The sequence below is a fragment of the Mastomys coucha genome, unplaced genomic scaffold (genome assembly GCF_008632895.1).
Source record: "Mastomys coucha isolate ucsf_1 unplaced genomic scaffold, UCSF_Mcou_1 pScaffold3, whole genome shotgun sequence".
In the NCBI taxonomy this organism is placed as follows: Eukaryota; Metazoa; Chordata; class Mammalia; order Rodentia; family Muridae; genus Mastomys; species Mastomys coucha.
This window is the reverse complement of record NW_022196909.1, coordinates 26,563,035-26,575,026: the sequence shown is the minus strand read 5'-3', so window position 1 is coordinate 26,575,026 and position 11,992 is coordinate 26,563,035.

Genomic DNA, 11,992 nt, shown 5'->3' with positions numbered 1-11,992 from the left:
TTTTTTTTTTTTGGTTTTTCAAGACAGGGTTTCTCTGTGTAGCCCTGGCTGTCCTGGAACTCACTCACTCTGTAGAGCGTGAACTCAGAAATCTGCCTGCTTCTGCCTCCCAAGTGCTGGGATTAAAGGCGTGCGCCACCACTGCCCAGCCATTCTGAAGTCTTGATCCAGGTTGATCAGGTTCTCTTCCCTGCCTGCCATGACGACCCGAAGAGAGATGCTCTCAACTAGACTCTATCTCAAAATCAAAAATTAAAAGTAAATAGCTACTTGGCATGTGTGGATTTGTTAGAGGGGCTGTATGTAGGAAAGGTGCACAGGCGGTCTGTCCACAACCTGAATATTCAAGATCTGAAGTGAGACACATTCCAGAACTTTCCGAGCACCAGCATGACCCCACAAGTGGAAATTTCCACACCTGCTCTCATGGGAGAGGTCATAGTCTAAGTGAAGGTGCACAAAATAACAATAATCATGATGATGATAAAGTTGGCAGGCTTTTTTTATTTTTCAGGAAAATCTGTATGGGCTTGGGTTTTATTCCCACTGTCTATGTGCAAATATTCCAAAGTAAGAATAATTACTGAAATATAGAACATTTCCAAACCCAGCATGGTAGCACTCAACTTTAATCCCTGCACATGAGCTCCAGGCTACACAGGACTGCAGGACTGCACAGCAAGATGCTGTCCATGCAAAAAAAAAAAAAAAAAGGTTGAGAGATAGAAGAACTCTTGGAGATTGCTTGTTAGCCAGTCTAGCCACCATCTGGTTAGGTTCACGGAGAAGGCTGTTGCCCTGTTCCAAAAGAAAACAAAAAACAAAAACAAGATGAAAGTCAGATGGAAGGGGACAACTTTAATCTCAGCACTCAGGAATCCCAGTGAGGCAGAGGCAAGTGGGTGTTTGTGAGTTTGAGACCAGCCTGGGTCTCCTAGGTGAGTTCCAGGACAGCTGGGGCTGCACAGTGAAACCCCGCTCTGGAAAAGAACAATAAGGAAAAAGACAGAGAACAATTGAATATATCCAATGTTAGCCTCTCGCCTACAGATGCGCACACGTGTACACAAGATCATGAAGCCAGCCAGAGAAACACTTTGAAACCTTATCTAAAAGGAAAAGAAAAAGAAAAAGAAAAGAAAAGGGGGGAAAAAGCCAGACATAATGAATGATACAGGCTTGTAATTCAGCTACTCAGGAAGTTGCAACACGATAATCAAAAAGTTCAAGACCAGCTTGAACAACTTAGGAAGACCCTGTCTCAAAATAGTGTTAGGGGTGCCGAGTGGTGGTGGCGCATGCCTTTAATCCCAGCACTTGGGAGGCAGAGGCAGGCGGATTTCTGAGTTCGAGGTCAGCCTGGTCTACAGAGTGAGTTCCAGGACAGCCAGGGCTACACAGAGAAACCCTGTCTCGAAAAACAAAACAAACAAACAAACAAACAAACAAACAAAAACAGTGTTAGGGAACACAGTGGTACAGCATCTGCCTAACATACTGCGTGAAGCCTTGAGTTCATCCCAGTCCCGTAATAGAAGCCAGGGAGAGAGTAAATGAGGGAGGAAGACATGCTGGTGGAGAAAGACCCCGTCTCAAAAAAAAAAATCACGAAAAGTTAAGAGTCACTCGTACAAAAACAAAACAAACAAAACCCAGGAACCATGAAAAAGCATTCATTTCTCTCTCACAACGGCCGCCTTCCTACTTTGGTTGTATTAGCGCCACCCAGCGGTGAGCCTGAGTCACACACGCAGGCTCAGAGAGCCAATTAAACTCCGATCCTTTGTGTGTGGTCATCAAACACCGGGGAATGTTGTAAACCAGTTTCCCTGCGCTTTTCAGAGATGGGGTTTTAAAGTGCCCTCACCTTGTGTCTCGCGGTCCTCTCTCTCTCTGACCGTCCGTCTGATCCCTCCTGCTCCCATCCAGACCCCAACCCTGTCCAATCCCCTCCCCACCATTCACCCCAATATTTCCCCTTCTCTATGAAAAGTCATGCATCCCCACCACCTTGAGTTCTCCATGGTATTTATCTTCCCTGGGTCTGTGGATGGCCAACATGATTATCTTTTACTGTACAGCTAATATCCATTTATAAGTGAGTTCATACCACATGTGTCTTTCTGGGTCTGGGTTACCTCACTCAGGATGAAGCTTTTCTCGGTGCATCCATTTGCTGGCAAATTTCATGATGTCCTTGTTTTTAACAGCAGCTGAGTAATATCTCATTGTGTAAATGTACCACATTTTCTTTATCCATTCTCCAGTAGAGGGACCTCTGGGTCGTTTCCAGTTTCTGGCTATTACAAATAAAGCTGCTATGAACATAGTTGAACATCTTTTGGGTATATGCCCGGTGAGGCTGCTTTCTTAATTGCTGTTCACCTTTACTGTTTCTGTTGATGTTTCTGTTGTAAAATCCTATTTTATTTCTTGCTACCATTAGTGCGCATGTGTGTACTTGAAAGTGTGCAGGCACGCTCTCTCTCTCTCTCTCTTTCTCTCTCTCTCACACACACACACACACACACTCAAATCCCACAGAGTGCATGGAGAAGTCAGAAGATACCTTTGTGGACTTATTTTTCCCTTTCTCCCTTCCTGTGAGTTCTGGGGATTGAACTCAGGTCACCATACTTGCTTGCTTGCTGCCTCTGCTAAAGCTTTTCCAAGCTGAGTCATCTCACCACCTCCTTCCTTCTTCACCTTCAGCTCTGTCACTGTGCCTCCCCCTGGAGCCTCCTGACTCAGCAAGGCTGGCTGACCTTGGGTCAAGGAGACCCAGACTCTCCTGTCTCTGCTTCTGCAATGCTAAGATTCCAAGTCTGAATCACAGCAGGCTTGTCATGAGGTTTCTAGGAGGTTAAACAGAGGTGTTCATCATGCATGTCAAATGCTTCCCCACCTGCACCATCCCTCCAGCCCTAAAAAAATCCCCATAGCTATTAAGAATGGTTCATGGAGCCCAGGTACTGACACCAGGCATGCCTTTGTTCACATGTTGGCCCCCACCACTAGCTTGTTGGATGTAATCTGACCATGAACTGCAAACCTGGAGTCTGAAAATGATGGGGAGGAAAACCCCTTCCTCACAGAGCATACTTCTGAAGGTTCATATCGGGGCCAGCCAAGGCTTCACAGACAGGGATGGTCGTTAGGGATCGAACGGATTCAGAAGTTTCTAGAAGTTACCAAAGCTAGAGAGTAGACAGGTCTCTATGTCTGGCTATGTCAGAGGGAGCCCCGCTTTCCTCCGTGTATTCAGCTCTTTAAAGTTCTCTCAGCAGACGGGGGTTCACTATCTCTCATCACAGACGTCAGAAAACGGGGTTAGGGACAGTGGGGGTGGCTCACTTGGTAAGATGCTTGCCATGCAGTTATGAGGACCTGAGTTCAGACTCTACATACCTGTGTAAACCTAACCTGGCTCTAAAGCTGGCACTGGGGGAAGAGCAGAGACAGAGGGATCCATGGAGTAAACGGGCCCACTGTTCTAGCCTGGTGGTGAGCTCCTGGTCCAGTGAGAGCCTCAGCCTCAAAAAACTATGGAAGAGGGGCTGGAGAGAAGGCGCAGTAGTCAAGCGCACTCACTACTCTTCCAGAGGATCTGAGTTCAGTCCCCCGTACCCATATCAGGCAGCTCAGAACCATGTATAACTCTGTTCCAGGGGATTAACCCTCTTTTGGACTCTGCAGGTAGACACACACACACACACACACACACACACACACACACTTATACCCATGTATGCATACACATCCATGTAAATGAATTTTTAAGAATTGAAGCCCAGCAGTGGTGGCGCATGCCTTTAATCCCAGCACTTGGGAGGCAGAGGCCGGCAGATTTCTGAGTTGGAGGACAGCCAGGTCTACAGAGTGAGTTCCAGGACAGCCAGGGCTACACAGAGAAACCTTGTCTCAAAAAAACCAAACCAAACAAACAAACAAAAAAGAATTGAAGCACCTTTGGCTTCCTCCATATGGACACATCCTCCTGGATATGCACATGAGCATGTACAGTGTACATACATGGAAAAGAAGGGAGAAAGGAAGGCAGGCAGGGAGGGAGGAAAGGGGTGTAGCTTGCTTTAGGTTACATAGCCCTGATAAAGGGTTCTCTCTCTCTCTCTCTCTCTCTCTCTCTCTCTCTCTCTCTCTCTCTGTTTTTAACTTTTTCTAAGGGTTCTCTCTTGAAGCCAGTTTTTTAATATGCTGGTTTACCAAGTCAACCTGTCTCTCCTGACTTTCTTCTCCATCTTGACATTCACCAGAGGAGTCTGCAGATCCAGCTCTTCTATGGACCCAGGTCTGCACGGTAAGAGCAAGATTAGAGCCCACAGCAGCCACGGTGCATCTGGTGGAATGTGCTAGATGCGAGAGATTCAACTCCAACCGGAGAAGGCACAGCTGGAATGGAAATGCACTGTCATCCAAACAGTGAGTGTGTGGCCGCACCCTGCTCCCACCTCAGCCCACAGGCAGGGCACACGGTGTACCCAGCCTTCTAGCCAAGAGCAGTGTTTGCCAAGTTGAGGCAAGAGGTGCTGCCCGGGAACTTACACCATCTCTTGGGTGGATGTCAATGTTGTCAGGTAAAATTCTGTTTGAGTCGGTGTAGTGGGGCTCACAGTAGAAGACAGACCACCAGGGATCTGATTCTTGGAGTAGGGTGTGGGTAAGCCATCTAGCTTTTTTTTTTTTTTAATTTATCCATCAAGTAATTTATTCTTTTTTGTTTTTTTTTGAGACAGGGTTTTTCTGTGTAGCCCTGGCTGTCCTGGAACTCACTCTGGAGACCAGGCTGGCCCCGAGCTCAGAAATCCACCTGCCTCTGTCACCCAAGTGCTGGGATTAAAGGCACTTCCCGGCTAGTAATTTATTCTTAAGAACCCAGTTGGTGCCTGCCTCCTGCAGTCCTGCCTTCAGGTTCAGTGCTAAACCAAATTTACCCACGTGGAGCTCCCAGCTGGCTTTGGGACCCACTTGCCATGATGACAACTCCTTGTACCATTGTACCCATGTCTCCTGGAGTTCTGGATCAGGCCATTTATCTAAAGTGTCGGTGACTGGTCATGTATGTTGGGTTGTGTTACCACCTTCTCTTCCATCGCTTTCCATTTCTCTTGGAATCTATGAGAAGCCCCCCGCGGAGGTGCTGGAGAAATGGCTCAGCACTTAAGAGTACTTGTTGCTTACTCTGAAGACCAGGGTTTGAGTCTCAATACCCCTAATGACAGTCACTACTGTTAGTCTCAAAGGATCTGGTGCCCTCTTCTGGCTCCCGTGGGCACTGCATGCGTATGACAGGCATGCTCGCAAAACAAACCAACACACACCAGTAGAGCATCCTTCTCGTCCACCCTGCTCTCACTCCTCGACTTCTTCCTGTTTTTCTGATAGCCATGCTGTCTTGGGGCCTTTGCACATGTCTCTCTTTTTGTGTGGCAAAGAAACATCAAGGTGAACCGCAAGATCCCGCCTCGCGATGACGCACCCTTAGTGGGCGGGACCTCAGACTTTCTACTAAGTACAACAAAAATACGCTTTTCCTATGGTCATCTGTCCTCTGTTTATTGAGGTTATAGATGTTTCCTCTATCTCTCTCTTTTTTTTTCTTTTTCTTTTTTCGAGACAGGGTTTCTCTGTGTAGCCTTCGCTGTCCTGGAACCCACTCTGTAGACCAGGCTGTAGACAGGCTGGCCTCGAACTCAGAAATCCGCCTGTCTCTCGTTTCCTTTATCTCTTCCCTAGAAAAGTTATATCACATACAGGAGCAGAGCACTTACCTAGAAGAAAACGCTGTGGTCCCGGGTCTGTGTTCAGTCCCTGCTTCCCCGGTGTCTGGCTTGGAGAACATTATCTGCTAATCGAATCGAGTTGCTGCTGCATTGTAGCAATAGAGGCCTTACCTCCCGCCTAGAGTAGGACACCACTTGGCTGTTCTGTGTCAGACTGCAGAAAACAGGCTGATCTTCTCACTATGACTGCGTGTTCACACAAAGGACACCTCACTCCTCTCTGGGTCTGGAGTCATCTCTGATGCTTTAACACTACAGGGCGCTCTGACCCAGGTTAGCCTGAATTCTGCTTAGACTTTGTGCCCCCCGTAAATTAAGGGAGCTTGGTAGGCAGGGATTGGGAGTTTCAGACAAACAGCTACTCTGAATCGCCCATGATCCTGCACGTCACCTGGATAAACTTTATTCAGTCACCAACTCTGAGCTGTGAGAATATTCGTTTGACCTGTTATCTTCCTCATTTCGGGGTAAGCATATCTTTTTGGTGCTGGAGCTGTGGCTCAGTCGTTAAGAACACTAACTGTGGTTCCAAAGGACTCCGTCCGGTTCAAGTCCCTAGACTTGCTTGTCCACTCACAGCCATCTGAACCATCACTTGGGCCAGGTGGTGGTGGTGCATGCCTTTAATCCCAGCACTTGGGAGGCAGAGGCAGGCGGATTTCTGAGTTCGAGGCCAGCCTGGTCTACAGAGTGAGTTCCAGGATAGCCAGGGCTATACAGAGAAACCCTGTCTTGAAAAACCAAAAAAAGAAGATCCTTTTGTCTCTCTGTTTGTGTCTCTCTGTCTCTGTGCCTGATTCTCCTTCTATCTCTCTGGCTTCCCCCACCCTTATTTCTTTAAATCACCAAGTTTGAACTGTCAGAATATTTCTTTGGTTCATACTTTCCTCATTTAGAGATAAATAGATCTCTCTCTTCTGTCTGTCTGTCTGTCTGTCTGTCTATCTCCCTCTCTCTCTCTCTGACAAGAACTCATGCGGCCCAGACTAGCTTCTCACTCACTCTGTAGCTGAGATTGCCCTTTAACTCCTCATCCCCCTGCCTCCGCCTCTCAGTGCTAGGATTGCAGGGGCGCACCACTATGACTGTGCCAATCTTTTGTTTGTTTGCTTGCTTGTTGGTTTTTGGCACAGGGTTTTACTGCGGCACAGGTTGGCCTGGAAACTCAAGAGTTCTACTTCAGCTTCCTCCAACACTGGAATTTTAGGTGTGAGTCACCAAGCCCGGCTGATCAAATGTGTTTTTTTTTTCTTTGTTTTGTTTGTTTGTTTTGTTTTGTTTGTTTTTTCTTTTGTTTTGTTTTTTTGTTTTTGTTTTTGTTTTGTTTTGTTTTGAGACAGGGTTTCTCTGTGTAGCCCTGGCTGTCCTGGTACTCACTCTGTAGACCAGGCTGGCCTCGAACTTGTTTGTTTTGTTATGAGTATTTCCTCAGAAAAATCATGAAACAAGTTTAGTGGGGGAGCACATCCGCAGTGCGTCATACAAGGCTCTGAGATTGATGGAGGCATGTGTGGTCAGAACCAAGTAGCAAAGCCCTTGACTTTATGGGTCTCATATCCATAAGAAGTTTTATTCTGCGGGGCAGTGGTGGTGCACGCCTTTAATCCCAGCACTTGGGAGGCAGAGGCAGGTGGATTTCTGAGCTCAAGGCTAGCCTGGTCTACAGAGTGAGTTCCAGGACAGCCAGAGCTATACAGAGAAAACCCATCTCGAAAAAAAAAAAACAAAAACAAAAAACAAAAAACAAAAAGCAAAAAATCCAAGAAGTTTGATTCTGCACTTGGGAGGCAGAGGCAGGCGGATTTCTGAGTTCGAGGCCAGCCTGGTCTACAGAGTGAGTTCCAGGACAGCCAGAGATACACAGAGAAACCCTGTCTTGAAAAACAAAGCAGAACAAAAAAAGAAGTCTGATTCTGGGCTGGCAAGATGGCTCAGCGGGTAAGAGCATTGACTGCTCTTCTGAAGGTCCTGAGTTTGTATCCCAGCAACCACATGGTGGCTCACAACCACCTGTAGTGAGACCTGACGCCCTCTTCTGGTGTGTCTGAAGACAGCTACAGTGTATTACGCTGGAGCGAGCAGGGCCAGAGTGAGCGGGTCCTGAATTCAATTCCCAGCAGACACACGATGGCTCACGGCCATGTGCACAGGTACAGTGTACTCATACACTTAAAAATATAAAAAAATAAATCTTTAAAAAAAAGTTTGATTCTAAGTTCACATGCTTGTTCACTTGCTGCTGAGAGGCAGCCCATGAAATGGTTTGACACAAGGCAGTTACCCTCTAGCTATTTCTCCACAGAGAGTCCTGCTGAGAAGGTGTGAGTCATGACTGCAGGCTCTCATGGAGGTTCAACTGTGGAAGGGTGGCTTCCATTCTGGGTATTGGCAGAATCAAACTTCCTTTTTTTTTTTTTTTTTTTAAGATTTTATTTATTTTATATGTGAGTACACTGTAGCTGTCTTCAGACACACCAGAAGAGGGAATCAGATCTCATTTCAGATGGTTGTGAGCCACCATGTGGTTGCTGGGATTTGAACTCAGGACCTCTGGAAGAGCAGTCAGTGCTCTTAACTGCAGAGCTATCTCTCCAGCCCTGGGCTTGAACTCTTTTTTTTTTTTTTCCCTGAGAAAGGGTTTCTCTGTGTAGCTTTGGCTGTCCTGGTACTCACTCTGTAGGCCAAGCTGGCCTCAAACTCAGAAATCCACCTGCCTCTGCCTCCCAAGTGCTGGGATTAAAGGCGTGCGCCACCACTGCCCAGCCTGGCCTTGAACTCTTGACAGTCATCTTTCCTCCGTCTCAGGAGTGCTGGGATTATAGGTGCAATTCTGTAAGACAAAGGAGACCATCAAAGGGACAAAATGGCAGCCTACAGCATGGGAAAAGATCTTTCCCAACCTCACATCTGACAGGGGGCTGATATCTAAGATATATAAAGAACTCAAGAAACTAGATATCAATAAACCAATTTAAAATTGGGGCAACAGCCGGGCAATGGTGTCACATGCCTTTAATCCCAGCCCTTGGGAGGCAGAGGCAGGCGGATTTCTGAATTGGAGGACAGCCAGGTCTACAGAGTGATTTCTAGGACAGCCAGGGCTACACAGAGAAACCCTGTCTCGAATAACCAAAAAAAAAAGAAAAGAAAAAAAAATGGGGCAACAGACCTAAACAGAGACTCCTCATCAGAGGAATCTCTGATGACCAAGAAGCACTTAAAGAAATGTTCAACATCCTTAGCCATCAGGGAAGTGCAAAACAAAAGGACTCTAAGATTCCATCTTATACCTGTCAGAAAGGCTAAGATCAAAACCACCAGCGCCATGCTCCACATGTTGGTGAGGTTGTGGAGCAAGGAGAACACTCCTCCATTGCTGGTGGGAGTGCAAACCTGTCCAGCCACTGCAGAAATCAACCTGGCCATTTCTCAGAACATTGGAACCTCAAGACCCAGCTAGCTGTTTTGAAAAAAAACAAAACAAAACAAAACAAAAAAAAGAAAGCAGCCTCAACATTGGCCTCTAGCCTAAACATACCCACACACATGCAGGCGCACACACACACACACACACACACACACACATACACACACACACACACACACACACAGAGGCACGTACACCACACATACACGCACATACACTTACACGCACGCACACACATGCACCCACACCCACATGCACACACCCACACATGCACACACCCACCCACATGCACACACCCACACATATGCACATACCCCCCCACATGCACACACCCACACACATACACATGTACACACCCACATGCACATGTACGCACGCATGCACTTACGCATATACGCACGCACACACATGCACACACCCACACAATGCACACATGTACACATGTACACACATGCACACACATGCACACACACATATGCACACATGCACACATATGCACGTGCACACGCACATGCACGCACTCACGTAAGCACGTACGCACGCACACGCGCGCACACACACGTACTCACTCAAGCACAAGCCATTTCTAGAGGTATACAGGTGCCCAGGCCTCATTGGCAAGCTAGCTTTTCTGGAGCTGCTTCCTTCTTTGCAAAATAGAAGTGAAAATTCCTGCCATGGTAGGTGGGCAGGGTATCTTAGTGAAGGGTCTCTCTTGCTGTGCTAAAGCACCATGACCAAACACAACTTAGGGAGGAAAGAGTTAATCATCTTACAGCCCGTAGTTCATCAAACGGGGAAGTCAGGGTAGGAGCTAAAGCCAAGAACCTTGAGGCCTGCAGGAATGCTGCTTACTGGCTCACTCCTCCTGGCTTGCTCAGCCTGCCTTCCTCTGTTGTCAAGCTGTGAACAGACATCGTGACCAAGGGAAGTCTTATAAGGATAACATTTAATTGGGGCTGGCTTACAGGTCCAGAGGTTCCGTCTATGACCATCAAGGTGGGAGCATGGCAGCTTCTAGGTAGACATGGAGCTGGAGGAGCTGTGAGTTCCACCTCTTGTTCCAAGGGCAGCTAGGAGAACACTGGCTTCTAGGCAGGTAGGATGTGGGTCTTAAAGCCACGCCCACAATGATACACCTATTCCAATAAGGCCACACCCCCTAACAGTGCCACTCTCTTAGCCAAGCATACGCAAACAGACCTACTCTGTCATCCAGACTCACACATCCAGGGTTGGCCCCACCCACAATGGACAGACAGGGTCCTCCCATATCAATCACTGCTTTAGACTTGCCCACAGGCCAATATGGTGGGGACATGTTTTCAACTGAGGGTCCCTCTCCCAAACTGAGACTAGCCTGTGTCAACTTGACATAGGAACTAGCCAGCTCCTAGGCTGTCAGATAAGATCTCTCAAAACCACTTAGCACAGTGTTTGCCTCGCCTCAGTGCCTGGACACTAGGACGCCATCACCTTCTATTTTAGCAGCCCTTGCTTCTGCTCCAGGCCCAGGGAGTCCTGACATGAGGAGTTCTGCTGATGAGGGAATGGATGCTCAGGGACGCTCTGCTTTCTTTAAGAATGTAGGCCGGCAACAGGCAGGAAAGAATGTAGAGGGAGTGTCACGGACTGGGGTTTCTTACGGGGGTCCCTTGTTCCGCGGAACGAGGGGTTCTGGCCAGGTGTGTACGGGAATCAGCTTTGTCAAACAGACTCGACACGAGTGGTATAAGGGCTGAGTGTATTTCTTTAAAAATGACATGAGGCTTTTACAATCATTGCAAAAGAGGTCTGGAGGCTCTGGGCTGGAAGTTCAGGGTTGGGGGCAGGGTCTACCAGATAGAGACTGAGAGACTGAGGGATGCTGGGAGAATCTGGAGCCTGGAGGCCAGGTCTGCTTTGATGTGTGAAACATTCACCTCTGTCCCTTGTCCTGGGATCTGAAACCAAACAGTAGGGAGGCAATAGAGCTCTTGTCTAGCACTGTCCAGACCCCAGGTTTGATTTCTCCAGGACGGAAAACAAAAACCTCAAATGTGTGTGTGTGTGTGTGTGTGTGTGTGTGTGTGTGTGTGTGTGTATTCAGGCGCACAGGTGGAGACACAGTGTTAGGGGTATGTCTCAGGGCAGTCTAGTGTATACTAGGAAGCCCTCCACCACAGAGCTGCACCCTAGCCGCTTCAGGTCAGGTCGGTCTGTAGTCAGAAGGGCAAGATGCAGCTAGGGAGAGGCGAGAAAGAGCTGTGCTGGGTGACTAGCATGGCTAAGAGGAGCAGAATGAACGTGTGTTCTTGCACAGAGCATCTCTCACAGAGCACAGGGGCTGAGAGGCGTCCCTTGACAGAGGATGAACAACGGTAGGTACGATAAGCCTAGGAGACATCTGTGTCTATGGAGACTTAACTGTGGCCCCTCTCTGCATCATCACCAGCCTGAGTAGCAGTACTGTAATTGTCTTGGCATTGTACAAAGAGCATCCCTGGGGAGAACAAGGAGAATGGATGGGAGAAGGGTCGGGGTGACAACAGATGTTCCAAACGAGCGGATCATCAGAGTGAAGGACAGAGTGGGCGGAACCCAGGGCCGGGGGACAGCAGACATCTGTTCTGAGTGAGTTTTGAATGAGGCCCTGCTTTATACTTGCTATGTGGCTTCCCTCTGTTCCCGCTGCCTGGAGCACGGGTTCTTTACTTTCTTCACCTTACTTGTTCTTTACAAAAACATCTTGGATTCTGCTATTTGTTCTTTGGCTTTTCTTTCC